The following is a 6,889-nucleotide window of genomic DNA, read 5'->3' as shown; positions in this document are numbered from 1 at the left end:
TCTATGGGGAACATCTAAGGGAACCCGTGCAGCCCCCGAGAGACCCGGCCGGCGGTGTGCCGCTCCCCTGCGGAAGTGGGGAATGCGGCCAGGGGGAACTGCCCTTCCACGGAGGTGGAAGGGATAGTAGCCAACCCGGGAAGAACCAGCAGCAAACCCGGGGAGGGCCGAGCAGACGAAAGAACAGCGCAGGGTTCAGTGTTGCTCCTCCACGAAGAGGGGGAGCGACATAATGGTGCCGTGACTCGGATAGGAAACCTAGCTCGGATTAGGAAACCTAGGACGGATAGCAAACTTAGGAGGGAAGAAACGGGAAGAAATGGGAAAATACCGGAGAGAGAAACTAGCAAACAGCCTAGGGAAAAGCCGGACGAAAAAGGAGCCGGAAGAAGCTATTGAAAGCCTAGGCATAGACTCGAAACAGCCTAGGGAAAAACCGGACGAAAAAGGAGCCGGAAGAAGCTATTGAAAGCCTAGGCATAGACTCGGATACGGACTACGGGGGGAAGCTGGGAGAAATCTCTAAGGTCGAAAGCGAAAGTGAAAGCTAGAACAAACAGACTCGGATGCGGACTGTGGGGAGAGGCCAGGAGAAATGAGGGAGGAGTATTGTTGGAGGAAAGCTTGGGGAAACATACCGGGTAGAGAAAAATGTTAGGGAAATTGAAGCCGCGGGGGGCAGGCCAAGGCGGAAACGAAAGCCACTTTGGGGTTCCCAAGTTAGCCCGGGAATAGGGGGCGAAAAGTTGAAACCAGAAGCTGAGACGTAAGCCAGATTGGGATCCGTCTGATTAGCCCGGGGAGCAAAGGACGGGAAGCCAAACCGTGGGGCGGAGACGTACGCTGGGTTGAATTCGCCAGGCTAGCCCGGGGAACTTGGATTGAATGCTAGTGGTGGAGACGCAAGCTACGCTGTGTTACTCGCGGAAGCCGCCGCGTGCAGAGAGAGCACGGGGCGTGAATAGATAGGGAACGCTGGCGTAGGCCGTGGTTCAGACGCGAAAGGGTTAAGCGTGGAGACCGCGGAGCGCGCGAAGCCGAGCCGCGCAAAGCCGGGAAGCTGCGCAGATGAGAGAGGCGCACGGGCTGAAGCGGCGAGGTGCCGGGAAGCTGCGGGGATAAGAGAAACAGAAGTTTGGAAGTGAAGTAAAAGAGAAATGGGAATGCTGGAAGATAGAAGTGAAATGGGAGAGGTAGGAATGCCCGGAGATAGAGAAATAGAGAAAAATAAGGCCTCCCCTCAACATGCCAATTAGAAGGCTTGGATTCGGTCTGCCCGATTAGTGAGGCGATGAGCACCTGGGCGGCTAGCCGCAGGTCACCGAAGACAGGCACGAATTAACATCAGTAAAGCTTCCCCACAATGCAACAATTAGGAGGCTTGGATTCGGTCTGCCTGATTTAAGGCGGTAAGCGCCAGCAAAGCTCGACCAGAGTATGAGCTGCAGGTCACCGAAGATAGGCACGAACCAACACTAATAAGTCTCCCCCACAATAAGGCAATGAGAAGGCTTGGATTCGGTTTGCCTGATAGAGCTTGTAAGCCCCTGCAGGCTCGACCAGAGCATGCGCTGCAGGGCACCGAACACAGGCACGCATCAGCGCCTAAAAACCTCCTCACAACATGGCGAAGAGAGGACCCGGATTCGGTTTGCCTGATGGATAGGACTTGTAAGAGCCTGTGGCAACTCTAGCAAGTAGAGCAGAGTGTGTGCTGCGGGACACCGAAGACAGGCGCGTATCAACGCCAAAAAAATAAAAAGAAAGGGGGATCTGTGGGGAGCAGCTCGGACTAGACTGTTACTGGAATTAAGACTTATTCTATGCATCTGCTCTCCCACAATATGGCGCTGGGAGAGAAGTAAACAGCTTCCGCACAGCTGCCTCCAGTTCAACCAATTAACTGTAGGACTTGCTCCTGATTGGAGGGCAGCGTGCTCGGTGTGTGGGCAGCCGAGTTAGGATTGGCGGAGGAGGACTATAAAGGAGGAGAGAGACGGCATGCACCAGTAACATCTATGGGGAACATCTAAGGGAACCCGTGCAGCCCCCGAGAGACCCGGCCGGCGGTGTGCCGCTCCCCTGCGGAAGTGGGGAATGCGGCCAGGGGGAACTGCCCTTCCACGGAGGTGGAAGGGATAGTAGCCAACCCGGGAAGAACCAGCAGCAAACCCGGGGAGGGCCGAGCAGACGAAAGAACAGCGCAGGGTTCAGTGTTGCTCCTCCACGAAGAGGGGGAGCGACACCAACAGGCACATGAAAAAATGTTCAAGGTCATTAGTAATCAGGGAAATGCAAATCAAAACCACAATGAGGTTTCACCTCACCCCGGTTAGAATGGCTCACATTCAGAAATCTACCAACAACAGATGCTGGCGAGGATGTGGGGAAAAAGGGACACTAACCCACTGTTGGTGGGAATGCAAACTGGTCAAGCCACTATGGAAGTCAGTCTGGAGATTCCTCAGAAACCTGAAAATAACCCTACCGTTCGACCCAGCCATCCCACTCCTTGGAATCTACCCAAAGGAATTTAAATTGGCAAACAAAAAAGCGGTCTGCAGCCTAATGTTTATTGCAGCTCAATTCACAATAGCTAAGACCTGGAACCGACCTAAATGTCCATCAACGGTAGACTGGATAAAGAAATTATGGGATATGTACTCTTTAGAATACTATACCACAGTAAGAAACAACGAAATCCAGTCATTTGCAACAAAATGGAGGAATCTGGAACACATCATGCTGACTGAAATAAGCCAGTCCCAAAGGGACAAATACCATATGTTCTCCCTGATCAGTGACAACTGACTGAACACCAAAAAGGAAACCTCCTGAAGTGAAACGGACACTATGAGAAACGGTGACTTGATCAGCATAGCCCTGACTGTTAAAGAACTTCCACTTTGACTATGACCTTGTCTAAATATGATCAGAGTCAGTGAACTCAAAAGGCTTCCATAGCCTTGGCAACTCATGACAAGAGCCTAGGGTGATTACTGAGGCCATAAACAAGAGTGTCAATTTGTTAAGTTAACAACCAGAGTCACTGTGCACTTACTCCTCATGTAGGATCTCTGTCCTTAATGTGCTGTACATTGTGATTTAATGCTATAACTAGTACTCAAACAGTATTTTTCACTTTGTGTTTCTATGTAGGTGCAAACTGTCGAAATCTTTAATTAATATATGATATATGGGATACTATTTTAAAAAACCCAACATATAGGTCTTAGGAGTACCTGAAGGTGTGAAAAGAGAGAATAGACTAGAAGGCCTTTTTAGTGAAATAATTACAGAAAACTTCCCCAATTTGGAGAAAGAAAGTGGACATCTAAATAGAGGAAGCACACAGAACTCCTAAGAGACATGATCAGAGAAAACCTTCACCACAACACATTATAGTCAAACTTCCCACAATAAAACATAAAGATTCTAAAATATGCATGAGAGATATGCCACATTACTTTCAGAGGATCTCCAATTAGACTCAGAGCTGACTTCTTATCAGAAACCATATAGGCTAGAAGGGAATGGAAAGATATAGTCCAAATCTTGAGAGAGAAAACTGTCAACCCAGAATATTGTACCCTGCAAAGATCTCATTTATGAATGAAAGTGAAATATAGACCTTCCACAACAAACAGAAATTGAAAGAACTTGTCGCCACTAGCCCAGCCTTACAAAAGATAGTTAAGGATGTGCTACACCAGAAAGACTGCCATCATTATGCAGGAATGTGAAGGCATAAAATCCTCCATTAAAAGTACAAAAAACATCAAAGTAAATAATAGCAATATTTATGGAAAAATGGTGGGGCTAAGTTGTTACTTATCAATAGTCAGCTTGGATATAAATGGCCTCAACTCTCCAGTTAAATGATACAGACTGGATGAATGGATCAATAAACAAGACCCATCTATTTGCTGCCTACAAGAACATACCTCACCAACAAAGGTACACACAGACTCAAAGTAGAAAGATGGAAAAAGATATCCCTTAAAGGGCAGGTGTTGCCATCCTAACATCAGACAAAATAGATGTTAACATAAAAACTCATAAAAACTGTTAAAAGAGATGACGAAGGGCACTATGTAATGACTAAGAAATTAATTAATTATATGACTATAATAAATGTATATGCACCCAATTACAGAGTGCCTGGTTATTTAAAAGAAATGTTAATGGATGTAAAGAGAGACATAGACTCCAATACAACAATAACAGGTGACTTCAACACCCCACTTTCATCAATGCACAGATCAACTAGACAGAAGATCAACAAATAGAGCTAATCAGCACTATGAACCAAATGGACATAACTGATATCTACAGAACTTTTCATCCCATAGTTGCAGAATACACATTCTTCTCATCAGTGCATAGACTTTTCTCTTGGATAGACCTTATGCTAGGCCATAAAGCAAGTCTCTCTCTCTCTCTTCCCCTCTATCTATAAAATGAGTTTTAAAAACTTTTAGAAAATATAGATAGATTTTCTGCATCTTAAAAAGTATTCCTGGAGCAGGTGCTGTGCATAGAAGGCTAAGCTTCTGCCTGCAGTGCCAGCATTCCATATAGGCGCCATTTAGAATCCTGGCTGCTCCTCTTCTGATCCAGCTCTCTGCTATGGCCTGGGAAAGCAGTAGAAGATGGCCCAAGTACTTGGGCCCCTGCATCAGCATGGGAGACCTGGAAGAAGCCCCTGGCTCTTGGCTTTGAATCAGCCCAACCCCAGCTGTTGGTATCATTGGGGAGTGAACCAGTGCATGGAAGAGCTTTCTTTCTGTCTCTCCCTGTTGCTGTGGATTTGTTCTGAGAGGAGGAGCATGGTGGGAGCAAGAGGCGTGGAGTCACCACACAGACACCAGGAGTCAGGTGAAAGCGGACCAGAGGAGCAGCCCGCAGACTGGTTTATTTCAGTTGGTGCAGCAGCTTATATAGCTGAGGCAGCCAATCCAGTCAAGGGGTGGTTTATGCCCTAACCAATCACAGCCTGTTGCCAGGCATGCTCCGTTTCCAGGTGGTTTTCCAGATGGTTTCCAAAGCCATTCCTGAGTAATTGACACTCGCTTGCCAGCAGCCATCTTGGCATGGCCTTCTCATTCCACCACATCTCCCTCTTTCTGTAACTCTACCTCTCAAATAAATTAAAAACTAAAAAAGAAAGTATTCCCTAATCCTGTCTTCCCATAAAATCATTGCTCTTATGTGTCTGTCCCTTCATCACTAATTTCCTGAAAAGTTGTCTACACTTACTATATATATATTTTTTTAAGATTTTTATTTATTTATTTAAAATGCAGAGTTACAGAATGGCAGACACAGAGTTTGAGAGAGAGAGAGAGAGAGAGAGGCGTCTTCCATCCACTGGTTCACTCCCGAAATAGCTGCAACTGCTGGAACTGGGCCAATCCAAAGGCAGGAGCCTGGAGTTTGAGTCTCTCACGTGGGTGTAGGGGCTCAAGAAGTCTGACCATCTTACACTGCTTTCCCAGGAGCATTAACAGGGAGCTGGATCAGAAGTGGAGCAGCCCGGACCCAAGCTGGGGTCCATATGGGATGCCAGCATTACAGGCAGAGGCTTTACCTGCGATGCCTCAGTGCTGGCCCCTACTTACTATATTTTTGAAAGCTCTTTTCTGTTCTCAAGATATTTGATTACATATTTCCAAGGGACCTTTGTGCAGTAATGTTCAGGGTAACCTCCTAAGTGTTAATCCCAGTGACTTTTTAAATAAATATGTGCTAATTGATTTGAAAGGTGGAGAAAAACAAAGAGACAGAGAGATTTTCTATCCATTGGTTCATTCCCAGATGACCACAACAGCAGGGGATGGCCCATTGTTAACAGAGATCCGAGTACTTATGCATTAGCTGCTGCCCCCAAGGTGGACATCATCAGGAAACTGGAATCATAAATGAAGCTGGGACTCAAATCCAGGGACTCTGATACAGGATGCAGGTGGCCCAAGCAGAGCCTTAGCCACTGTAACAAATACCTTTCCCATCTCAGTGGTTTGTTGTTGTTGTTTTACAGTATTTTCTTATTTGACTCTCTAAAGTGTGTTGGACATTATTCATCACAACCTACTTGAGTAGAAGTTCTCCCTTCTCCTGGATTCCATTACACCACTCTCTTCTAATTTTTCTCTTACCTTTTCCCCTCTTTTTCATTCTCTTGATGGTGTCTCTTAATCTTCCTGTTTCTTAATGAAGATATTTGCTACACACTCTCTATAGGCAATGTTATCTACTTTGGTGAGTTTTTAAAAAAGTTTACAGCTCAGCAGTGGTAAGTATATTCACATTGCTCTAAAACAGATCCCCATAATTTTTTTTCTTGCAAAGCTTTAACTCCATATCCATTAAATAACAACCACCCATTCTTTGCTCCCCCAGGTCCTGGTGACTATCTTTCTACATTCTGTTTCTATAAAGTGAAACCATTTAGGTATCTCAAATAAGTGAAATTGTACAGTATTTGTCTTTTTTTGTGACTGGCTTCTTTCACTTATATGTATAATGTTCTCAAGGTACAACCATATTGTAGCATTTACCAGGATTTCAGTTCTGAATAATATTACCTCCTAAACACACACACACACACACACACACACACACACTTTGTTTATCCATTCACCCTTTGATGGACACTTCAAAGGTTGCTTCTACCTCTTGGCTATTGTGAATAGTGCTGCCATAAAAATGGGTGTGTAAATGCTTCCTCAAAGCCTTGTTGTTAATTCTTTTCAAAGAAAGATATATACCCTGAAGGAATTGCTGGATCATATGGTAGTTCTATTATTAATATTAATATTTTGAGGATTCACCACACTGCTACTTGGTGGCTTTAACTGCCATGTATGTGCAGCTAGCTCCCAAATCT

This window comes from Oryctolagus cuniculus, chromosome 12 (assembly GCF_964237555.1).
Source record: "Oryctolagus cuniculus chromosome 12, mOryCun1.1, whole genome shotgun sequence".
Lineage (NCBI taxonomy): Eukaryota > Metazoa > Chordata > Mammalia > Lagomorpha > Leporidae > Oryctolagus > Oryctolagus cuniculus.
This window is presented reverse-complemented; position numbering follows the sequence as displayed.